Below are 27,131 nucleotides of genomic sequence, written 5' to 3' on the forward strand. Positions count from 1 at the left end.
GAATAGATGACTGAGGATAAGGATAAAGGGAAATAAACACAACAAGAGAGGAAACTTGCAGAGAATTATGTTAACAGGTTGGAACTGGAAGTAGGATTAACTCTTATGTCTATACTTGAAATCAAAGAGAAAAAAAATTCTCAGGTTCTCCTGGTAGAAAACATACTCAGAATATGTGACAGTTGGATAACAGGGAGGGAACCCAAGAGCACATAAGTCAAGGACTTCATGTCTAAAACACCAAAAGCAATGGCAACAAAAGCCAAAATAGACAAATGGGATCTAATTAAACTAAAGAGCTTCTGTACAACAAAAGTATCTATCATTAGTGTGAACAAGCAACCAACAGAATAGGAGAACATTTTTGCAAGCTACACGTCTGACAAAGGGCTGATATCCAGAGTCTACAAAGAACTTAAACAAATTTACAAAAAAAAAATAACCCCAACAAAAAGTGGGTGAAGGATAGGAACAGACATTTCTCAAAAGAAGACATTTATGCAGCCAGTAAACATGAAAAAAACTCAACATCACTGGTCATTAGAGAAATGCAAATCAAAACCATATTAAGATACTATCTCACACCACTTAGAATGGCAATCATTAAAACAGCTGGAGACAGATGCTCGAGAGGATGTGGAGAAACAGGAACACTTTTACACTGTTCATCAGAGTGTAAATTAGTTCAACCATTGTGGAAGACAGTGTGGCAATTCCTCAAGGATCTAGGACTGGAAATAATATTTGACTCACCAATCTCGTTACTAGGTATATACCCATAGGATTATAAATCATTCCGTTATAAAGACACATGCACATGTATGTTTATGCGGCACTGTTCACAATAGCAAAGATATGGAACCAACCAAAATGCTCATCAATGATAGACTGGATAAAGAAAATGTGGAACATACTTTGTGGGGGAAGATCCAAGATGGCCCTTTAGGAGCAGCTCAGGATTGCAGTTACCAGTGAAAGCACAGAGGGTGAGTGGATGCTGCATTTCCAGATGGAACTTTATTGCCCACAGACCAGATTTCCAGGCGGAGGAGCTCCACAGGTCGCCAGCACGGCTGTTTTGCTGGCACCCCAATGTGGGGCTCTCCATACAAAATACACTGGTCTGGTTGCCCTTGTAAGCCGGCAATTGGAGCTTCGGGAAGGCAGATTAGCCCATTCATCTGATTAAATGGGACTGAAACAGAGCCAGGCCAGGAAATTCCCAGGCAATGCCATTGTTTCAGCCGGTGCAGTGGGTCGCTGCATGGGAAATCACACAGATCCCGGTGCCCTTTCAGCAGGCTACTGGAACACCTGGGAGAGAGTCAACCGTTCAACTTAAAAAAAAAAAAAAAGGCTCTGAGGCAGGGAGCCAGGTGATCAGGCTGGGTGGGTCCCACACCCGCAAAAACAAACAAACAAAAAAACAGCAATTGGAAATGCTCAGGGTTGAGAGTTTCACGCTCAGGGTTGAGAGTTTCACGGCAAGCACAGCTGAACCTGGGATGGTCCAGCTCTGTGGGGGAAGGGCATCCACCATTATCAAGGCACTCCACCCCTACAAAGGTAGTCTGCCATTGCTGAGGCAGATTGCTGTTGCCAAGGCAACCCGCCATAACAGAGAGAGTCTGCCATTACAGAGGCGGGCCACCACTGCTGAGGCAGTTCTAACCACACCCATATAAACAGGACTGCAAGGAAGTTCACATGGCAGCAGGGTGGGGCGCATAGCAGCTCAGCAAAACCTCTGCAGGCAGACAGTGACTAGGCTGCCTCCTTGCTGGGCAGTGCAGCCCTGAAAAAAAAGGCAGCAGCACAACGGATACTCAAATAAAGCCCTAATGCCCCGGGACAGAGCACCTGGGGAAAAAAGGGGTTTATGAGTTCTGCTACAGCAGACTTAAATGTACCTGCCTAGCAGCTCTGAATGAACAACAGAGCTCACAGCTCAGCAATTGAGCTCCTATAAAGAAGAGACTGTCTCCTCAAGCAGCTCTGTGACCCCCGTATATCCAAAGAGTCACCTCACAAAGGACTGATCAGACTGACATTTGGTGGATATCATTCTGGGACAAAGATAGCAGAGGAAGAAACTGGTAGCAACTCTTACTGTTCTGCAGCTGCTGCAGGTGATCCCCAGGCAAGCAGGGCCTGGAGTAGACCTCAGCAGTACTACAGCAGAGGGGCCAGATGGTTGGAAGGAAAACTAAGAAACAGAAATAACTTCATCATCAACAATCTGGAAGTCCACTCAGAAACCCATTCTGAAAATCAGCAACTACACAGATGACAGGTGGATAAATCCACAAAGATGGGAAGAAACCAGTGCAAAAAGGAGGAAAACACCCAAAACCAGAACACTTCTTCCCCTACAAGGGATCACAACTCCTCACCAGCAAGGGAACAAAGCTGAATGGAGAATGAGTGTGATGAAATGACAGAATCAGACTTCAGAAGTTGGGTAATGAGAAACTTCTGTGAGCTAAAAGAAGAGGCAAAACAACCAGCTAGCATCAAAATGGCAGTATCAAATTCACACATAACAATATTAACCTTAAATGTCAATGGGCTAAATGCACCAATCAAAAGAAACAGACTGGCAAATTGGATAAAAAGACAAAACCCATCGGTGTGCTGTATCCAGGAAACCCATCTCACATGAAAGGATACACAGAGGATCAAAATAAAGGGATGGAGGAAGATTTACCAAGCAAATGGAGAGCAAAAAAGCAGGAGTTGCAATTCTTGTCTCTGATAAAATAGACTTTAAAGCCAGAAAGATCAAAAGAGACAAAGAAGGACATTACATAATGGTAAAAGGATCGATACAACAAGATGAGCTAACGATCCTAAATATATAAGCACCAAATACAGGAGCAACCAGATACATAAGGCAAATTCTTGATTTACAAAGAGACTTAGACTCCCACAGAATAACAGTGGGAAACTTTAACACTCCACTGTCAATATTAGACAGATCAACCAGACAGAAAATTAACAAGGATATCCAGGACTTGAACTCAGACCTGGAACAAGCAGACCAGACAGACATTTACAGAACTCTCCATCTTAAATCCACAGAATATACGTTCTTCTCAGCACCACATCACACCTACTCTAAAACCGACCACATAACTGGAAGTAAAGCACTCCTCAGCAAATGCAAAACAACAGAAATCATAACAAACAGACTCTCAGACCATAGTGAAATCAAGTTAGAACTCAGAATTCAGAAACTAACTCAGAACCGCACAGCCTCATGGAAACTGAAAAACTGGCTCTTGAATGTTGACAGGATAAACAATGAAATCAAGGTAGAAATAAAGAAGTTCTTCGAAACCAATGAGAAGGAAGACACAACATACCAGAATCTCTGGGACACATTTAAAGCAGTCTCTAGAGGAAAATATATAGCAATAAGTGCCCACATGAGAAGAGTGGAGAGATCCAAAATTGACACCCTATCATCAAAATTGAAAGAGCTGGAGGAGCAAGATAAAAAAACCTCAAAACCTAGCAGAAGACAAGAAATAACTAAGATCAGAGAAGAACTGAAGGAGATAGAGAGATGAAAATCCCTTCAAAAAAAATCAATAAATCCAGGAGCTGGCTTTTCAAAAAGATCAAGAAAATAGACCACTAGCCAGGTTAATAAAAAGAAAAGAGAGAATAACCAAATAGATGCAATAAAAAACAATAAAGGGGAAATCACCACAGATCCCATAGAAATTCAAACCATCATCAGAGAACATTACAAACAACTCTATGCATATAAACTAGTAAACCTGGAAGAAATGGATACATTCCTGGACACTTGCCTCCTCCCAAGCCTAAACCAGGAAAAAGTCAAAACCATGAATAGACCAATAACGAGATCTGAATTTGAGGCAGCAATTAAAAGCCTACCACACAAAATAAGCCTAGGTCCAGATGGGTTCACAGCCAAATTCTACCAGACACACAAAGAGAAACTGTTACCATTCCTTCTGAAACTATTCCAAATAATCCAAAAAGAGGGAATCCTTCCCAAATCATTTTATGAGACCAACATCATCCTGATACCAAAACCTCACAGAGACTCAAAAAAAAAAAAAAAAACGAAAAACTACTGGCAAGCCCATTGCAACAGCCCATCAAAGCTTATCCACCATGATCAAGTAGGATTCATCCTGGGGATGCAAGGCTGGTTCAACATATGCAAGTCTATAAACGTAATTCACCACATAAACAGAACCAAAGACAAAAACCACATGATTATCTCAATTGATGCACAGAAGGTCTTTGACAAAATTCCACAGCCCTTTATGCTAAAAACCCTCAATAAACTCGGTATTGATGGAATGTATCTCAAAATAACAAAAGCTATTTATGACAAACCAACAGCCAATATCATACTGAATGGGCAAAAACTGGAAGCATTCCCTTTGAAATCTGGCACTAGACAAGGATGCCCTCTCTCACCACTCCTATTCAATATAGTACTGAAGTTCTAGCCAGAGGATTCAGGCAAGAAAAAGAAATAAAGGATATTCAAACAGGAAAGGAGGAAGTCAAATTTTCTCTATTTGCAGATGATATGATAGTATATCTAGAAGACCCCACCGTCTCAGCCCAAAATCTCCTGAAACTGATAAGCAACTTCAGCAAAGTCTCAGGATACAAAATCAATGTGCAAAAATCACAAGCATTCCTATACACCAATAACAGACTGAAAGAGAGCCAAATCAAGAACGAACTGCCATTCACAATTGCTACAAAGAGAATAAAATACCTAGGAATATAACTAACAAGGAACGTAAAGGACCTCTTCAAGGAGAACTACAAACCACTGCTCAACAAAATAAGAGAGGACACAAACAGATGGAGAAACATTCCATGTTCATGGTTAGGAAGAATCGATATCGTGAAAATGGCCATACTGCCCAAAGTTATTTACAGATTGAACACTATCCCCACCAAGCTACCAATGATCTTCTTCACAGAACTGGAAAAAACCACCTTAAACTTCATATGGAACCAAAAGAGAGCCCGCATAGCCAAGTCAATTCTAAGCAAAAAGAACACAGTGGGAGGCATCACACTACCGGACTTCAAACTATACTACAAATCTACAGTAATCAAAACAGCATGGTACTGGTACCAAAACAGAGATATAGACCAATGGAACAGAACAGAGGCATTGGAGGCAACACAACATACCTACAACCATACAATCTTTGATAAATCTGACAAAACAAGCAATGGGTTAAGGATTCCCTGTTTAATAAACGGTGCTGGGAAAACTGGCTCACTATGTGCAGAAAGCAGAAACAGGACTCTTTCCTGACACCTTACACTAAAATTAACTCCAGATGGATTAAAGACTTAAAACATAAGACCTAACACCATAAAAACCCTAGAAGAACATCTAGGCAAAACCATTCAGGACATAGGAGTAGACAAGGACTTCATGACCAAAACACCAAAAGCATTGGCAACAAAAGCCAAAATAGACAAATGGGACCTAATCAAACTCCACAGCTTCTGCACAGCAAAAGAAACAGTCATTGGAGTGAATCGGCAACCAACAGAATGGGAAAAAATTTTTGCAGTTTACCCATCTGACAAAGGGCTGATATCCAGAATTTACAAAGAACTCAAACAGATTTACAGGAAAAAAAACAAACAAGCCCACTCGAAAGTGGGCAAAGGATACAAACAGACACTTTACAAAAGAAGACATACATGAGGCCAACAAACATATGAAAAAAGGCTCATCATCACTGGTCATTAGAGAAATTCAAATCAAAACTACATTGAGATACCATGTCATGCCAGGTAGAATGGCGATCATTAAGAAATCTGGAGACAACACATGCTGGAGAGGATGTGGAGAAATAGGAACACTTTTGCACTGCTGGTAGGAGTGTAAATTAGTTCAACCATGGTGGAAGACAGTGTGGCGATTCCTCAAGGACCTAGATATAGAAATTCCATTTGACCCAGCAATCCCATTACTGGGTATATATCCAAAGGACTATAAATTATTCTACTATGAGGACACATGCCCACGAATGTTCATTGCAGCACTGTTTACAATAGGAAAGACCTGGAATCAACCCAAATGCCCATAGATGATAGACTGGACAGGGAAAATGTGGCACCTATACAGCATGGAATATTATGCAGCAATCAAAAACGATGAGTTCGTGTCCTTTGTAGGGACATGGATGAACCTGGAAAAACATCATTCTAAGCAAACTGACACAAGAACAGAAAATGAAATACCGCATGTTCTCACTCATAGGTGGGTGTTGAATGATGAGAACACATGGACACAGGGAGGGGAGCACTATACACTGGGGTCTGTTGGGGGAAATAGGGGAGGGACAGTGGAAGGTGGGGCGTTCGGGAGAGATAGCATGGGGAGGAATGCCAGATATAGGTGAAGGGGAGGAAGGCAGCAAATCACACTGCCACCTGTGTACCTATGCAACTGTCTTGCATGTTCTTCACATGTACCCCAAAACCTAAAATGCAATAAAAAAAATGTGGCACATATAAACCATGGAATACTATACAGCCATAAAGAAGGATGAGTTCGTGTCCTTTGCAGGGACATGGGTGAAGCTAAGAAACCATCATTCTCAGCAAACTAACACAAGAGCAGAAAACCAAACATTGCATGTTCTTACTCCTAATTGGGAGTTGAACAATGAGGACACATGAACACAGGGAGTGGAACATCAGACACCAGGGCTGTAGGGGTTGGGGAGCTAGGGGAGGAATAGCAGGGGGTTGGGGGATAGGGGAGGGATAGCATTAGGAGAAATAACTAATGTAGATGACCAGGTGATAGATGCAGCAAACCATCATGGCACATGTATACTTATGTAACCAACCTGCATGCTCTGCACATGTGCCCCAGAACTTAAAGTATAATAAAGTAAAATTTAAAAAAAGGTAGAAATCTTCCAAATTTGAAAAAGCTTTTCCTGGAACAGTAAGTACACTCTTTGTAGCTTCAGAAAAAGATTAACATTTTACAAAGTTAATATAACCGACCATTACTTAAGCCAAAACTAAAGATGTAGGTGGCTCTTGAAAGAAAATCTAATGTGGAACACCCACTCACTCAACACACACATTTTCTCTTTCTCTCTCTCTTTCACACATACACACGTGCACACACATGCACACACACACACACACGTTGGGGCTGTTTATTCAGTATAAGAGCTCAGCCATGTTTATGTAAATAAGGTTTTATTTACAGATTATTACCTCCTTAATTGGGAAAAGAGTACAAAACAAAATGAAAAAAGAAATAAGAACAAACTATATACTACTTGCAATAGATACATTTTAAGTATAAAAACATAAATGGGATAAAAGTAAAAATATGGGAAATAATACATAAACAAGAAGGTGTATGAGTGTTCCTGTGGCTTTATTAATATCAGACAAAGTAGTTTTCAAGATAGTGATTACCAGAAATAATAAGGGACTTTTTAAAATATGTACCCTGAGTGGTTAAGAGATTGCTCCTTGCAGTCAGACCCTCTAATATTTTTCACAGCTTTTTAACTCTGGATATATTACTTACCCTCTTTGATCCTCAGTTTCCCGACAAAAGCAGGAATTGACACCTATATCAGAAGATAATAGGGATGAACAAATAAGATGATGCATATAAAGTGCTTAGCACAGTGCTTGGCATCAAGTAATACAGAATGAATGATTTGTATTTATGCTGATATATTTTGTGATCCACTGCCCAACCTTCTCTATCCTGCTTTGAGTCCAAGGTGCATGATCTGATTAGAGCCACAGAGGTTAAACAAAGATCTGAATTCAGATATTTGTTGCTTTGTTTACCAGCTGACTTTGGCACATATGTCACTTTAAACACCATGAGCCTTAGTTTCCTCTTCTTTTTTTAAAGACTTTTATTTTAGGTTCAGGGGTGCATGTGCAGGCTTGTTATCAGTAAATTGCATGTTGCAGGGGTTTGGTGTACCAATTATTTCATCACCCAGGTAATAAGCATATTAGGTTCTTTTCTCCATCCTCATCCTCCTCCCACTCTCCACCCTCAAGTAGTCCCCAGTGTCTATTATTCTCTTCTTTTTGTCCATGTGTTCTAAATTAGAATAGCGGTATTTGGTTTTCTGTTCCTGCATTAATTAGCTTAGAGTATTGACCTCCAGCACTATCCATGTTGCTCTAAAGGACGTGATCTTATTCTTTTTTATGGTTGCATAGTATTACATGGTGTAAATGTACAATATTTTCTTCATCCAATCTACCAGTGATGGAAATTTAAGTTGATTCCATGTCTTTCCTATTGTGAACAGTGCTTTAATGTATGTGTGCATGTGTCTTTATGGTAGAATTATTTCTATTCCTTTGGGCATATACCCAATAATGGGATGGCTGGGTAAAATGGTAGTTCTATTTGAAATGCTTTGAGAAATTGCTACCATGTTTTCCACAGTGGCTGAACTAATTTCCATTCCCACCAGTAGCGTATATGCATTCCTTTTTTTACCTACAACCTCATCAGCATCTGATATTTCATGACTTATAAATAATAGCCATTCTGACTGGTGTGAGCTGGTATCTCATTGTGATTTTGTGTTTCTCTAATAATTAGTGACATTGAGCATTTTTTCATATGCTTATTGGCCACAGGTATGTAATCTTTTGAAAACTGTTTGTTCATGTACTTTACCTACTTTTAAATGGTTTTTTTCTTGTAAATTTATTTAATTCCTTAAAGATTCTGGATATTAGACCTTTGTTGGATGCATACTTTGCAAATACTTTCTCCCATGCTGTACGTTATCATTTTGTCTGTTTACTCTCTTGATAGTTTCTTTTTGTTGTGCAGAAGATCTTTAGTTTAGGTTAATTAGGTCGCATTTGTCATTTTTGTTTTTGTCGCAATTGCTTTTGGCATTTTCATCATGAAATCTTTGCCAGGGACTATGTCCAGAATGGTATTCCCCAGGTTTTCCTCTAGGGTTTTATAGTTTTTACAGTTAGGTCTTTAATACACCTTGAGTTGATTTTGTATGTGGTGAAAGCAAGGGATCTAGTTTTAATCTTCTGCATGTGGGTAGTCATCTATCCCAGAATCATTTATTGAATAAGAATTCCTTTCTCATTGTTTGTTTTTGTCGATTTTGTCAAAGATCAAATGGTTCTAACTATGTGGCTTTATTTCTGGGCTCTCTATTCCATTGGTCTACCTGCCTGTTTTTGCACAAGTACCATGCTGTTTTTGTTACTGTAGGCTTGTAGTATAGTCTTAATTTTAGTAATGTGATACCTCCAGCTTTGTCCTTTTTGCTCAGGATTAATTTGGCTATTTGGGCTTTTTTTTTTTGGTTCTGTCTGAATTTTAGAATAGTTTTTCCTAATTCTGCAAAAAATATCATTGGTAGTTTGAAAAGAATAGCACTGAATCCGTACATTGCCTTGGGCAAAATGTCCACTTTAACAACATTGATTCTTCCTATTCATGAGCATGGAATGAATATTTTTCCATTTGTTTGTGTTACCCAATTTCTTTCAGCACTGTTTTGCAATTCTCAATCTAGAGATATTTTACCTCCCTGGTTAGCTGTATTTGTAGGTATTTTTTTTTTCATGTGTGAGGCTACTATGAATGGGACTGTGTTCATGATTGGCTGTCAGCTTGGATGTTGCTGGTATAAAGGAATGCTACTGATTTTTGCACACTGATTTTGTATACTGCAACTTTGCTGAAGTTGTTTGTCAAATCTAGGAGCTTTTGGGCAGACACTATGGAATTTTCTAGGTATAAAATCATATTGTCTGACTTTCTCTCTTCCTATTTGGATGCCTTTTCTTTCTTTCTTTTGCTTGATTGCTCTGCCTAGGACTTCCAGTAGTATGATGAATGTGAGTGGTGATAGTGGGCATCCTTGTCTTATTCCACAAGGGGAATGCTTCTAGCTTTTGTTGTTTCAGTATGATGTTGGCTGTGGTTTTTCATAGATGGCTCTTGTTATTTTGAGGTATGTTCCTTCAATGCCTAGTTTGTTGAGAGTTTCTAACATAAGGGGTGTTGAATGTTATTGAAAGCCTTTTCTGCATCTATTGAGATTATCAATTGGCTTTTCTTTTTAGTTCTGTTTATGTGATGAATCATATTTATTGATTTGAATATAGTGAACCAATCTTACATCCCAGGGATAAAGCCTACTTGAATCATGGTGGATTAGTTTTTTGATGTGCTGCTGAATTCAGTTTGCTAGTATTTTGTTGAGAATTTTTGTATCTGTTTGTCAAGGATATTGGCTTAAGGTTTTCTTTTTTTGTTACGTCTCTCACAGATTTTGGTATCAGGATATTGATGGCCTTATATCAGGATGATGCTGGCCTTACAGAATGAGTTAGGTGGGAGTCCCTCTTCCTTACTTTTTTGGAGGTTTCAGTAGGAATGGTACCAGCTCTTCTTTATACATCTGGCAGAATTTGGCTGTGGATCCATCTGGTCCAGGAGTTTTTTGGTTGGTAGGCTTTTTATTACTGATTCAACTTTGAAACTTGTTATTGGTTTATTCAGGGTTTCAACTTATTCCTGGTTCAATCTTGGGAAGTTGTATATTTCCACAAATTTATCTGTTTCTTGTAGGTTTTTTAGTTTGTCTGCATAGAGGTGTTTGTAATAGTCTTTTACAGTTTTGTTTTTTTGGTTTTTTTTTTTTTTTTTTTTTCAATTCTGTAGGGTTGATAGTAATGTCCTCTTTGTCATTTCTGATTAAGTTTATTTGGATCTTCTTTCTTTTTTGGTTAGTCTCACCAGTGGTTTATCCATCTTGTTTATTGTTTCAAAGAACCAACTTCTGGTTTCATTGATCTGTTGTATGATTTTTCATATCTCAATTTCATTCACTGCTATCCTTATTTTGGTTATTTCTTGTATTCTGCTGGCTTTGAGGTTGTTTTGCCTTGTTTTTCTAGTTCCTCTAGGTGCAATGTTAGGCTGTTAATTTGAGATCTTTCTAACTTTTTGATGGGGCGTTTAGTGCTATAAACTTCTCTCTTAACACTGCTTTAGCCATGTCCCAGAAATTTTGGTATATTTTATCTTTATTTTCAATAGTTTCAAAAAATTTCTAAATTTTTGCCTTAATTTCAATGTTTACCTAAAAGTCATTCAGGAGTAGGTTGTTTGATTTGCATGTAACTGTATGTTTGGAGCGATCTTCTTGGGACTGATTTCTATTTTTGTTATGCTGTGATCCAAAAGTGTGGTTGGTGTGATTTTGGTGCTGAATTTGCTAAGAATTGACTTATGGCTGATTGTGTGATTGACTTTAGAGTATGTGCCATGTGGCAATGAGAAGATGGTCTATGCAGTTGTTTTGGGGTGGAGAGTTCTATAGATGTCTGTTGGGTCCATTTCGTCAAATATTAAGTTCAGGTCCCAAATATCTTTGATAGTGTTCTGCCATGATGATCGACTACTGTTAGTGAGGTGTTGAAGTCTCCCAGTCTTATCGTGTGGTTATCTGCATCTCTTCATAGGTCTCTAAGAACTTGTTCTGTGAATCTGCATGTTCCTGTGTTGGGTACATATATATTTAGGATAGTTAAGTTTTGTTGAATTGAACCATTTATGATTATGTCTTTATGTCTTTGTCCTTTTTGATCATTGTTGGTTTAAAGTCTGTTTTAAAATTAGAATAGCAACCCCTGTTTTATTTTCCCTACTTGGTAGATTTTTCTCTATCCCTTTCTTTTAAGCCTATGGGCATCATTGCAGGTGAGATGGATCTCTTGAAGACAGCCTACCATTGTATCTTACTTCTTTATCTAATTTGCGATTCTGTAAGTAGGGCATTTTGCCTGTTTACTTTTAATGTTAATATTGATATATGTGGATTTGATCCTGTCATCATGATGTCAGCTGGATATTATGCAGACTTGATTGTGTAGTTGCTTTATAGTGTTCAAAGGTCTAGTCCTTAAGTATATTTTTGTGGTGGCCAGTAACGATCTTTTGTTTCCATATTTGGAACTCACTTAAGGACCTCTTGTAAGGCAGGTCTGGTGGTAATGAATTCCCTTAGCATTTGCTTGTCTGAAAAGGATCTTATTTCTCCTTTGCTTATTAAGCTTAGTCTTGTTGCACAGGAAATACTTGGTTGAAATTATTTTTAAAAGAATGCTGAATATAGGCCTCCAATCTTTCCTGGCTTATAGTGTTTCTGCTGAAAGGTCTGCTGTTATCCTCATGTGAATCCTTTTGTACCTGACCTGTCCCTCTTCTTTAGCTGCCTTTAGTATTTTTTCTTTCATGTTGACCTTGGAGAATCTGATGCCTATGTGTCTTGAAGATGGTCATCCTATATAGTATTTCACAGGAGATTTCTGCGTTTCCTGAATTTGAATGTTGGCCTCTGTAGCAAGGTTGGAAAAATTGCTTTTTCTCCCTCTATTTCAAGAATGTCAATGAATCACAGATTTAGTCTCTTTACGTAATCCCATATTTCTTGGTTTTGTTTACTCTTTTTAATTCTTTTTTTATTATTTTTGTCTGAGTTGATTTGAGGAATCAGTCTTCAAGTTCTGAGATTCTTTCCTCTGCTTGGTCTGTTCTGATATTAATAGGTTATTCTGATGTTAATAATGCTTGTGATTGCATTATAAAATTCTTATACTGAATTTTTCAGCTCTATCAGTTCAGTTTGATTCTTTCTTAAAATCACTATTTTGTTTCATCTCTTGTATTGTTTTATTGGCTTCTTAGATTCCTTGGATTGGGTTTCAACTTTCTCCTGAATCTCAATGATCTTTGGTCCTATCTAGATTCCCAATTCTATATCTATTATTTCAGCCATTTCAGTTTGGTTAAGAACCATTGATAGGAAACCAGTGGGGTTGTCTGGAAGTAAGAGGCACTCTGACTTTTTTAATAGCCAGAGTTCTTGCATTGGTCCTTTCTCATCTGTGTGGGCTGACATTCCTATAATCTTTGAAGTTACTATCCTTTGGTTAGAACCTTTTGTTTTTATATTCTTTGATATTCTTGAGGGTTTGATTGTGGTATAACGTGGGTTCAGTTGACTGGCTTCCTTTCTTGATGGTTTCAGGGCACCATGGCTCAGCTCTCCTGGGCTGTGTGTTGTAGCTCTGGTGGGCTGGTACTAGGCCTCCAAACTTTGTTCTCTGGCCCATAGAGGTTAGAAAGCTGCTGCACTCTGGAGGTAAGGTATTCCCAGTGTGCTGGTAACAACACTTTGATGGAGGTGCTGACCACTGCTTCACCAGGGTGGTGGCAGCAGGATCCATGCTTGTGCATGCACACCAGCAGAAGCAGGGGTACAGCAAGATGCATACATGTCTGTGGGAGCAGGGTACATGAAGGACGTTTCATAATAATAAAAGGATCAACTCATCAAGAAAAAAATCCAAGTGTGTAGGCACCAAATAACATAGCTTCAAAATACATAAAGTAAAAAATAGATTTAAAAAGTAAAAGAAAACTCTTCTAGTTCTAATCAGAAATATTAACAGTTTGTATTTTATAGAATAAGCACATGAAATATCCATATGGATATAGAACATGTGAGCAGCACTCAACCTAATTGACAAATATAGAACACTGTATCCAACAACTGCAGAATAAATGTTCTTTAAGTGTACATGCAACATGCACCAATATCAACCATATGCAGGAATATAAAGTAAATCAATAAATTTCAATTGAGTGAAACTATATTTTCAAATCACAGAATTAAACTGGAAATCAAAACCAGATATATGAAAATCCTAAATATTTCAAAATTATTCCATTTTATATTATTTAGTACAATTATTTTAAAATGAACAAATAAATGAATAGAAATTAGAAAATATTTTGAATATTAATATGCAGCATTAAAATATGTGGAATGCACCAAAACAATGCCTAGGGTAAAGTATAAAGCTTTAAGCATAATAAACATTGAAAAGAAGAAAGGTAGAAAAATCAAAGATCTAAGTTTTTATCCCAAGAAACTAAAAAAAGAAGAGAAAATTAAACTAAAAATAAAGGAAGGAAGTATAATTAAGAAGGAAAAAAAAATCAATGAGAGATAGACATTCTTTCCAATAAAGAAAAAGCAAAATGCAGTGTTGGATCTGTGAATCTAGCTCCTAGAAATCCAATCTCAGATCTACCACTAATTAGCTGTGTGGCCTCAGGCAAGTTAATAAGATACTGTATGACAATTTTCACAATCGATCAGTAATAAAACCCTGCTTAGAAACATCTCAGAGGTAGACAATTCAGAAAACACTGTATTATTTTATTGATAATGTGTGTGTCCTATTCATATACCTTCTTGTGAAATGTATAACATTTTCTGTGTAGTAATTTAAAAGTACTGAATAGCATTGTGTAATAGGTTTTGGTTTCCATTTTTCTATGCTGTATCATATTTTTAAGATCTGTTTATATTGTTGTATGTACTTAAAGTTTCTCTCAGTCCTGCATTTTTTAGTTCTATTACTAGCATCTGACATTTTTCAGATATAGGACAGAGAGGAAAACTAAGTTATTAAAACTTAACAGGTGGGAGTGGGGTATACTTAATGGGTACAGTGAAAGTTATTTGAGTGATAGATACCATAAAAACCCTGACATCACCAGTATATAATCCATACACACAACAAAATTGCACTTGTAACCCATAAATTTGTATTAATAAAACACTTCCCCCCAAAATTTTAAAAATAAAATCTACCAGCATCAAAAATAATACTTACAAATAAACTTAACCAAGAAGGCAAAAACCATAGATGCTGAAAACTATAAAACACTGATGAAAGAAATTAAAGACCACATAAATAAATGGAACAAAATTCCACATTTATAGATTGGAAGAGTTAATATTGCTAAGATGTCAATACCACTAAAGAATACAGAGTCAATGCAATCTCTATCAAAATCCCAATGATGTTTTTGGCAGTAACAGAATAATAATGCAACCTAAAATTCATATGGAATCTTGAGTAGCCAAAAGAATCCTGAATAGCCAAAAGAATCTTGAAAAGAATAAATGAATCATGCTTCCCAATTTCAAAACTTACAACAAAGCTACATTAATTAAAACAGTGTGGTACTGGCATAAAGATAGCCATACAGAACAATGGAATAGAATAGAGTGCCCAGAAATAAACCCTATGCAATTGCCTTTGCAAAACTTAAAACAGTGAGAAAATTATGACAGTGAAAGATCTAATCTAACCAGCTCCCATCTTGCCTTTACCTTCCAAATGCCCTTAGTCATTCCTGGGATTGTGTCAAGCTAACTTTGGAAGAAATTTAGTTTATACTTATAGTTTATATGTGTATATACTCAAAAGAATGGAAAGCAAGGACTCAGATTATGTATACACTAATATTTATACCAGTATTATTCACAATAGGTAAAATATGAAAGCAACACAAGTATCCATCAATAAATAAATGGGGCCAAGGTGGGTGAATCACAACATCAGGAGTTCGAGACCAGCCTGGCTAAGATGGTGAAACCTTGTGTCTATTAAAAATACAAAAATTAGCCAGGCACAGTGGCGGGCTCCTGTAATCCCAGCTACTCAAGAGCCTGGGGCAGGAGAATTGCTTGAACCCGAGAGGTGGAGGCTGCAGTGAGCTGGGATCTGTTACCACATTCTATCTTGGGCAACATGGCAAGACCTTGTCTCAAAAAAAAAAAAAAAAAAAAAAAAAAAAGAGACAAATGGTTAAGCAAAATCTGGAATATACATATAATAGAATATTATTCAGCCCCAAAAAGGAATTAAATTCTTATACATGCTACAATGTGAGTGAACCTTAAGGGCATTAAGTGGAATAAGCCAGATACAAAAGTAAAAATAGGATATGACTCCACTTATATGAGGTATCTAATTCATGGAAACAGAAAGGAGATTAGAAGTTATCAGATTAAATGAATAATGGTGAATGTACATTTTTACCACACTGAAGGTTATCAGGGTAAATGTAAAATGGCAAATGTATATTTTACTGCCATATAAAAACCAGGAATACTCAATTTTTGTTCTTCCCAGTGCTTTTCTTCATGTTTAGAGGAAATAAACATAACAAAAAACAGAATAGACATGAACTTTTTTTTTTTGACACAGGGTCTCACTCTATCACCCAGGCTGGAGTGCAGTGGAGCAATCATAGACCACGATAGCCTCAAACTCCAGGGCTCAAACAATCCTCCCACCTCAGCCTCCTGAGTAGCTGGGGATACAGGCACATGCCACCACACCCAACTATGAAAATTTTTTTTTGTAAACATGGGATCTCATGATGTTACCCAGGCTGGTCTTGAACTCCTAGGCTTGAATCATCCTCCTGCCTGAGCCTCCCAAAGTGCTCGGATTACAAGTGTGAGCCACCATGCCCGGCTGGCACATACTTTTAAATGTCACTGGATTTACAAGAGCCAATGAAATGAACCACACCTATATTTTAAACTATAGGACAATCAACCAATTTTCAGAGGAACAGCAGGGATTGCGATAAAACAGAAACTGTAAGTACTGTCAACCCAACCTCTTAACCTTTTTTTAAATCCTAAAACAAAGGGGAAAAGCAAGACCAGATAACATAAAAACCCCAAAACCTGTCTTATCGGCATATACAGCAGGAAGCAAAGGTAGAGGCAAACAGTTACACTCATTAAAGAAGAATGAAGAAAGTTTAAAGAAATTTTCATTAAAGAAAAATGAAAATAATTAACAGTCAGGGCATGAGCCCCAAACACTGTGATGACTGTCATCAGAGCTTTTCTGCAGAGCAAAGCTGCAGTTCCTCAGATATAAAAGACTTCCCAAGAATGTCTCTAGCATTCTTGCCAGTGTGAACAGATGTAGCTAAGGAACTTATCAAAGTTATAAAAATCTCCCCAAACTGTCATTTGACCTTTAAAAATGATACTGGCATTTCCATCTTGCAATGCCAAGTTTATTTAGACAAAAAACAACACGTCCACATATGGACCATACTTAAATCTGCATTCCCATCAGCCAACAGAGCGGCACCTTGGGGCCACTATGACTGTCAGGACTGATACAGCTACAGTAGCTAGTGGCTTTATGATATCTTGTCTTCTGGAGCCTTTCCACAGCTCCTATTGCCCCAGACTCCTGCAAGATGTATAAATGGAGAGTGAAGTTACTCTATTCATCCATTTTACACATCTGTCACCTTGTTTAATTCTCATAAACCTATGCATTATCATCAGGTCCTATGAGGAAGCTGGATATCAGGGCTTTTCCTCATTTGTAAAGCAGACGATGAAAATTAAACAGTAGCACATATACACATCTGAATGCCAACGGTGGGACCCAGCACATAGTAAAACAATTAAGAAAGCACTAGTCAGTTCCTTTGAGGTCATGGGAGCCTTTGGCTCAGCCAGGACTGGAGGCCACATCTTCCAGGTCCTTATGCTCTTTCTAGCAAAACAGCAGTTTTTCAGACTGCGAGTACATGGTACCTGAATGTAGACAACTCCATGGAAAATGTGAATGCAGATAGCTTTAAGTTATGGAATAAACTCTCAGACCCTTGGCATCCCTACAAATGGCATAAGCTTTCCTAAAACTGATTTGCTTGGATAGGGACAGGTTCTCCAACCTTCTCCCGCACATCGCCCCACCCTGCTTCACATCACCCTTCTCTCACTTCACCAAGGGCCTGACTGCTCATCCATCCTGTATTGTTATTAAATGCATTGTCCCACATAGTAAAACCTCCAGGGCACTAAACAAAGGTAATCCGAAATATTGCTATCTTTATTAAGAAAGCTAATGTGTCTAATGAATGGGTAATACATCCTTTGGGGCAACCAGAAGTTTCTAATTATTTGCATTCCACAAAACTGAAGGGGACCTAATATCATTAATAAATCATTAAAATAGTTTTTGCTGAAAGATCACCAAGTAATTTTTGTCTTAAAGCTTGAGGGTTCAAAAAATTGAGGAACACTGCTGTAAGAAATGCTTCTCACCTTAACTACTTTACATTAAAAAAAGTTAACCTAATAGGTATGAAATTTATACTAAATTCTATCTCTAGCAATCTGTAATATTAATCAATGAACACAGAATATATAATCAACAACAAAATGTTCCATCCATCACTAAGAAATCAATTTCTAATAAATATAGCTTTTATGTTTAATAGTTAATTACCCAACCCTGTAGCATTTATTGTTGTTTTGATTAGTTGTTTACCAATAATAATTGTAATGGTAAGTCAATCCTAAAGCTCTTCTAAGACAGAGGCCACAGGATTTTAAAACTTTAAATTCTATCTATATTCTTTTTGTCATTGTAGATAGGTGTAACAGGCAGATAACCTTGAACCTTAAAATATTATGCTAAAATTCTGAGGAGGAATAAAGATAGAAAAAAAAGCAATATAAAATATCCAAATGTAGCTGGGTGTGGTGGCTCACAACACTAATGCTAGTACTTTGGGAAGGTGAGGAGGAAGGACTACTTGAAGCCAGGGGTTCAAGGCCAGCCAGGGAAACATAGGAGGACCCTATCTCTACAAAAAAAAAATTAAAAAATTAGCCAGACATGGTGGCATGTGCCTGTAGTCCCAGCTACTCAGGAGGCTGAGGCAGGATAACTGCTTGACCAAGGGAGATTGAGGCTGCAGTAAGCTGTGATTGTGCCACTATACTCCAGTCTGGGCAGCAGAGAGAGAGCCTGTCTCACTTTAATAAAAAATAATATATATGTATATATATATATATATATATATATATATATATATATCTCAATCCAAATGTCACTGAAAAGTATGTTTATTAAATGAATGGTGGTGGGTGTAAAACCATTAACAATATTTACAGCATCTACTGGATATATTTAAGTTTCATTACAAATGCCAATATTTATAATGCATGCTTTGCAACACTCTAAAATGATTTTTAAAATGTACATGTCAATTTAAAAAAAGATCCCAGAGGGTTAATATTACAAAATTATTTTAGAAATTATGTGATCAAAAATTTTGGGGACCACTGCATCAGACCCCTGGATCTGATCATAATTCTTGCCAGAAATTGAAATGAAGGGTGCAGAGTCTGTGGAGAAGGAACAAGGAAAGCAGCCACTGCATTCACAGGCAAGGAGGCAACCACACAGGCAGGTAAAACCATACACACACACACACACACACACACACACACACTCTCTCTCTCTCTCACACTCTCTCTCTCTTTCTCTCTCTCTCACTCTCTCTCTCTCTCTTTGTCTCTGTCTCTGTCTCTCTCTCTCCACCCCTCCCCGCCCCACTACATTTTTCTCATTCTGGCACTAAATAAGCTTTAGAACGTTTTTATTGATAAAAATGTAAGCAATGTTTAAAAAAAAACAGAAACAAGCTTATGGGACTTTCCAAAAAGCACCAGTCACTTGAAGCCCAGCAAGGGGCTCAGTGTCCCCCAGGAAGGCTAGGAGAAGGATGGACACAGAGAAGGCTGGCATCTGGGATCCTCTCTACCTCCTCCAATAGGGTGCTGGACAGAAGAATACACCTAACCTTCCCACCCCAGGAAATGACCTTACACTATTGCCTCGAATCATGTGCTTAAGAAAATAGATTTCATTCCTTTCTATTAAACTTCCCTCTCCTTTGTAACATACTATCTCTTTGATCCATTCATTTGTGCCAATGCTAATCACTGTTATCATGTAGCAACTATGTCCTAGGTCCACACTGGGCCCTGGAATTACCTAGTAATTAAAAACCACACCCAGGGCCAGGCATGGTGGCTCACATCTATAATCCCAGCACTTTGGGAGGCCGAGGTGGGTGGATCACCTGAGGTCAGGAGTTTGAGACCAACCTGGCCAACATGTTGAAACCCTGCCTCTATTAAAAATACAAAAATTAGCCAGGCGTGGTGGCATGCACCTGTAATCCCAGCTACTCAGCAGGCTGAAGCAGGAGAATTGCTAGAACCTGGGAGGCAGAGGTTGCAGTGAGCTGTGTTAGCATCCTATTTTGAGCTACATGTAAGCCAGCTTCCTTGCTTTCACAGTTATGAGTTAGCATTAGCAGTCAGAACTCACAAGAGAACACCCTTCACCTCCTCTCCACCTAAAATGTCCTTTAGGACTCTTTGTAGACAAGCCCTATTTAACTCTTGTCCCTCTAATCACTCTAGTAACACCCAATGGTGTAATTAAGGTACCCAATTTATGCAGTTCCACTTGGGTACAGACTAATTTGGGAAAGTCAAGTACCTTTACCTCCTCCTCTCCTCAAGCCTCTGGAAACATAATCCAGATGTCAGAGCAGAGCATTTAGAGGCATTTAACAAACCAAGACAATGAAGTTATCTGGTATACCATCAATTAGGGCAGTCACCCAAAATGGAGAGAAAAAGGCGAAAAGAACTAATATTTATTACTTGCCTATAGTTCAGTACTTAAAACAATCACTCGAGACAGCCAACTCTTGTCAATGGAATGCAAACACTAAGTAGTGAAGCTGGATTTCAACATGGGTGTTGTGACTATGTGAGCTTCCACCAGCCTCCAGCCTCTCACATGTGTGAAGAGACCAAATACTTAACTGACTCACAACCACCTTAACAAACCTCCCCCTTTTGATGGCTGTTGATGGTAATGCCTTGCTATATACATAAATACTCATGACATTCTCCTTTCTTTTAGCATAAAAGCTCTTAGAATCAGAGGAGAGACCACATTTATCTTCCAGGTTCTATTTAAAGGGCTCAATACAATCTTAGACATACAAAACAGACTTCAAAACTATCATTTGATTGACAATCTCTGTGCAGAACTCCTTTCTAGGATTATACTCTGTAATAAATTCCTTCAGCTTTGAAGTGTCTTATAATTCATTCATTCAAATAATATTTAATGAGCATTCCTTATATGGTAGGCACTGCTCTGGAAACTAGAGCCATAACAGTAAACAAAAGAAAATTCCTACCCTGGTATTCTAGTGGGAAACAACTGAAATACATATTCAGGTACCATATAATTTAATGTGTTATCAGGTGCTGTAAAGGATCCACAAAAGTCTCTATTACCTTCTTCTTTGCTACAACTAGGTGCACGCTTATCTATAGTTTTCCTATCAATTTACTACCCACCTTAATCAGGATCTACTGAAAAAGTTAAAGGCCTGTCCAAAGTAATTTATAGATTCAATACTATCCCTATCAAGCTACCATTGACTTTCTTCACAGAATTTAAAAAAAAAAAAAAAAAAAAGAGGCAGGGGAGAGAGATCCAAGATGGCCAATTACTAGCAGCTCTGGATTGTAGCTCCCAGTGAAAGTGCAGAGAAGGAAAGGATGCCACACTTTCAGACAAATTTTTGTTGCTCACGGACCAGGAGATTCCCAGCAGAGGAGCCCCACGGGTCGCCAGTATGACTCTTGTAGCCGGCGTGGTGGTTTTGCCGGTGTCTCAGCGCAGTGGTTCTCAGTGCAGAGTAAACAGGACTGGGTCCCCTTTTGGTCAACGTTTGGAGCTCCGGGAAGGCAGAGTTGCCCATTCAGCTGATTGAAAGAGGAACTCAAGAGGGTAGCAGACCAGAGATTCCTGGGCAGAAAAGCACCACAAATCTTAATGCCACTGTTTTAGCCGGTGCAGTAGGTTGCTCTGATTCTGGCGCTGGGAATCAACAAGTTGGATGTCCACTCAGAGACCTAACTTGAAAGTCAAGAATTACAAAGACGACAGGTGGATAAATTTACAATGATGGGAAGAAACCAGCATAAAAAAGATGAGAATACCCAAAATCAGAATGCCTCTCCCTCTACAGGGGATCACAGTTCCTCATCAACAGGGGAACAAGGCTTGATGGAGAACGAGTGCATTCCATTAACAGAATTAGGTTTCAGAAGGTGGATAATAAGAAACTTCTGTGCGTTAAAAGAACATGTTCTAGCCCAATGTAAAGAAACTAAGAACCTTGAAAAAAGGTTTGACAAAATCCTAACGATAACAGACAATTTAGAGAGGAATGTAAGTGAATTAATGGAACTGAAGAACACAATACAAGAACTCCACGAAGTATGCACAGGTTTTAACAGTCAAATTGATCAAGCAAAAGAAAGGATATCAGAGGTCGAAGACCAACTTAACGAAATGAAACAAGAAGATAAGATTAGAGAAGAAAGAGTAAAAAGGAATGAGCAAAGTCTCCAAGAAATATGGGACTATGTGAAAAGACCCAATTTACATTTGACAGGTGTACCTGAATGTCATGAAGAGAATGAATCCAAGCTGGAATATATTCTTCGGGATATTATTCAGGAAGACTTTCCTAACCTAGTAAGGCAGGACAATTCTCAACTTCAGGTAATACAGAGAACATCACAAAGATATTCCTCAAGTAGAGCAACCCCAAGACACATAATCGTTAGATTCACCAGTGTTGAAATAAAGGAGAAAATTCTAAGGGCAGCTAGAGAGAAAGGTCAAGTTACCCATAAAGGGAAGCCTGTCAGACTCACAGCAGATCTCTCAGCTGAAACCCTACAAACTAGAAGAGAGTGGGGGTCAATATTCAATATCCTCAAAGAAAAGAATTTTCAAACCAGAATCTCATATCCAGCCAAACTAAGCTTCATAAATGAAGGAAAAATAAATTTTTTTTTGTGAACAAACAAGCACTCAGAGATTTCATCACCACCAGGCCTGCTTTACAAGAGCTTCTGAAAGAAGCATTACACCCAGAAAGGAACAACCAGTATCAGTCATCCCAAAAACTTACCAAAAGGTAAAGATGTATCTCCATAATGAAGAATCTATATCAACTAATGGGCAAAAGAGCCAGCTAGCATTAAATGACAATATTAAACTCACAAATATCAATATCAATCCTAAATTTAAATGAATCAAATGCCCCAATCAAAGACACAGACAGGCGAATTGAATAAAAAGTCAAAACCCATCGGTAGGCTGTACCCAGATCCATCTCATAAGCAAGGACACACAAAGACTCAAAACAAAGGATTGGAGGAAGACTCACCAATCAAATGGAGAGCAAAACAAAACAAAACACAACAAACAAACAAAAAAAACAGGAGTTGTAACTTTCGTCTCTGACAAAATAGACTTTAATAGTAACAAAGACTAAAAGAAACAAAGAAGGTCATAATTGTAAAAGGATCAATGCAACAACAGGAGTCAATGATCATAAATGTATATGTATCCAATATAGGAGCACCCAGATACATAAGACAAGTTCTTAATGACTTATAAAGAGACTTGGACTCCCGCACAATAATAGCTGGAGACTTTGACACCACATTGTTAATATTCGATGGATCAGTGAGACAGAAAATTAACAGGGGCATCTATGATTAGAACTCAGACCTGGAACAAGTAAACTCAGTGAATATTTATAGAATTCTTCACCCCAGGTCCACAGAACATACATTTTTCTCAGTATCACATTACACCTATTTTGAAAGTGACCACATAATTGGAAGTAAATCACTCTTCAGTATTTGCATAGCATTTCACAGACTTAAATGAAATATTGGTTGGCTGTTTGTTTTTTTCTTCCCTTATTCCTTCCTGTCTCCGCTGTTAAGCACAATTATCGGCATAAAAGAGGTTTTTAATACCTATTTTTAGATTGCATTCCAGTCTGGGCAATAGAACAAGACTCCTGTTCTCTCTCCCCCTTTCTCTTTCTTTCTTTCTTTCATAAAAAAAGAAGAAAAAAAGCCTACCAACCAAAAAAAGTCCAGGTCCAGAAGGCTTCACAGCTGAATTCTACCAGACGTAAAAAGAGGAGCTGGTACTGGTACTATTCCTTCTGAAATGATTCTAAACAATGCAAAAAGAGGGAATCCTTCCCAAATCATTTTATGAGACCAACATTATCCTGATACCAAAACCTGGCAGAGACTCATCAAAAAAAAAAAAAAAAAAAAAAGAAAAAAAAAGAAAACTTCAGGCCAATATCCATTATGAACATAGATGCAAAAATCTTCAATAAAATACTGCCAACCAATTGCAACAGCACATGAAAAAGCTTATCCACGATGATCAAGTAGGCTTTATCCTGAGGATGCAATGCTGGTTCAACATATGCAAGTTTATAAACGTAATCCATGACATAAACAGAACCAAACACAAAAACCATGATTATCTCAATAGATGCAGAGAAGGCCTTTGACAAAATTCAACAGCCCTTTATGCTAAAAATTCTCAATAAAACAGGTTTTGAAGGAACATAACTCAAAATAATGAAAGCTATTTACAACAAACCTACAGCCAATATCATACTGAATGGGCAAAAACTAGAAGCATTCCTTTTGAAAGCCGGCACTAGACAAGGATGCCCTCTTTCACCACTCCTATTCAATATAGTATTGGAAGTTTTAGCCAGAGCAACTAGGCAAGGAAAAAAAAAAAAGATATTCGATTAGGAAAAGAGGAAGTCAAATTGTCTCTATTTGCAGATGACATGATTGTATATTTAGAAGACCCTATCGTCTCAGCCCAAAATCTCCTGAAACTGATAAGTAACTTTAGCAAAGTCTCAGGATACAAAATCAATGTGCAGAAATCACAAGCATTTCTATACCCCAGTAACTAACAGAGAGCCACATCATGAGCAAACTCCCATTCACAATTGCTATGAAAATAAAATACCTAGGAATACAACTAACAAAGGATGTAAAGGACCTCTTCAAGGAGAACTACAAACCACTGCTCAAGAAAATAAGAGAGGACACAATCAGATGGAGAAACAGTCCATGCTCATGGTTAGGAAGAATCCATATCGTGAAAATGGCCATACTGCCCAAAGGAATTTATAGATTTAATGCTATCCCCATCAAGCTACCAACGACCTTCTTCACAGAACTGGAAAAAAACCACCTTAAACTTCATATGGACCAAAAGAGAGCCCGCATAGCCAAGATAATCCTAAGCAAAAAGAACAAAGCCAGAGACATCACACTACCTGATTTCAAACTTTACTACAAGGCTAATCAAAACAGCATGGTACTGGTACCAAAACAGAGATACAGACCAATGGAACAGAACAGAGGCCTTGGAGGCAACACAACGTATCTACAACCATCTGATCTTTGACAAACCTGACAAAAACAAGCAATCCATCTCTTCCACCTATGGAGACAGAACTTTAAACACTATGTTAAAAAAAAAAAAAAAAAGAGGGCATCTGAGCATGGGGGTGGGTAGCAAAAGCCCCTAGCTTGGAGCAAGAGTCCAGGGTAGGGAGTGGCAACCACCTAGCTTGGAAGGTCAGAGTCTGAGCAGAGTGGAGGAGTCTTCCCTACAGACTACATGGTATGTTGGAATCCAAGTAGTGTGAAGATGGCATCATCCTTAAGGGAAGAGGAGGCTGTGTGTGAGTGACCCAGAAAAGTCATAGGTGCGGAAGCAGAATGAGGAGAGTGTCTGGGGAGGGGAGGGGCAAATGTCTTCAAATGGGGTTTTAGATCCAAATGAGGTAAGACAGTCATCATTGTAGGGCCAGTTTTAAGCAGCAAAAACAGGAGATTGGATATATACAAGAGGGTTGATCAAATAAATATGTGTATGAAGGACAGTGGGAGCCAGGTTTTTCACAAAACAAGAAAAAATTCACAGATGTAGAAGGGAAAAAGAACTGTAGTGTTGAGTAGAGAAATAAATGTAGATGTAAATGTGTGTACCCATGTACAAATATGTATAATAGTACATTTGTACATATGTATAAATGAGGATGCAGGGGAGCCCAGAAATAAGGCTGTACATCATGACAATCTGATCTTTGACAAAGCTGACCAAAAAAAAAAAGCAATGGGGAAAGGACTCCCTTTTCCATAAATGGCTTTGGGGTAGCTGGCTATCCATATACAGAAGATTGAAGCTGGATTTCTTCCTTACACCATACACAAAAATCAACTTATGATGGATTAAAGACTTAAATGTAAAACCCAAAACTGTAAAACTCCGGAAGACAATGTCGGCAACACCATCCTGAACATAGGAATAGGCAAAGATTTCATGAAAAAGACACCAAAAGCAATTGTAACAAAAGCAATAATCAACAAGTGGGATCTAATTAAACTTAAGGTCTTCTGCACAGCAAAAAAAAAAATCTATCAGAGTAAACAGCCTACAGAATCAGAGAACACTTTTGCAAGCCATGCATCTGACAAAGGTCTAATTTCCAGCATCAATAAGGAACTTTTTTTACAAGAGGAAAACAATCCCCTTTAAAAGGAGGCAAAAGACATGAACAGACACTTCTTCAAAAGAAGACATACATGCGGCCAACAAGCATGTGAAAAAAAGCTAAATATCACTGATCATTAGAGACATGCAAATCAAAACCACAATGAGATACCATCTCACACCAGTCAAAATGGCTATTATTAAAAAGTCAAAAAATAACAAATGCTGGCATGGTTGCAGAGAAAAGGGAACACATATATTGTTTATGGAAGTTTAAATTAGTTCAACCATTGTGGAAAGCAATATCACAATTCCTCAAAGAGCTAAAAGAAGAACTACCATTTGACACAGCAATCCCATATCCGGATATACACCCAGAGGAATAGAAATCATTCTGCTATAAAGACATATGCACATGAATGTTCATTGCAGCACTATTCACCATAGCAAAGACATGGAATAAAACTAAATGCCCATCAGTGATGGGTTGGATAAAGAAAATGTGGTACGTATGTACCGTGGAATACTATGCAGCTATACAAAGTAATGAGATCATGTCTTGTGTGGGTACATGAATGGAACTGGAGAGTATCATCCCTAGAAAAATAAGATAGGACCAGAACTCCAAATATCACATGCTCTCACTTTTAACTGGGAGCTCAATGATAAAAACTTATGAATACAAAGAAGGGAACAGCAGACACTGGGGTCTTCTTGAGGGTGTAGGGTGAGAGGAGAGAGAAGAGCAGAAAAGATAACTATTGGATACTGGGCTTAATACCTGAGTGATGAAATACTATGTACAACAAACCCTCATGACACATGTTTACCTACAATAACAAACCTTCTCATATACCCCCAAACCAAAAATAAAAGTTTAAAAAATGTAAAAATAATAATAATAAACA

General features: G+C 38.1%; 1 protein-coding gene across 2 annotated transcripts in view; it reads right to left on the minus strand.

Annotated features, from left to right (window-relative positions):
* The window catches only part of B3GAT2 (beta-1,3-glucuronyltransferase 2), a 117,260-nt gene that overhangs the window by 75,401 nt on the left and 14,728 nt on the right, over positions 1–27,131 (minus strand). The window lies entirely within an intron of this gene.

This window comes from Callithrix jacchus, chromosome 4 (assembly GCF_049354715.1).
Source record: "Callithrix jacchus isolate 240 chromosome 4, calJac240_pri, whole genome shotgun sequence".
Lineage (NCBI taxonomy): Eukaryota > Metazoa > Chordata > Mammalia > Primates > Cebidae > Callithrix > Callithrix jacchus.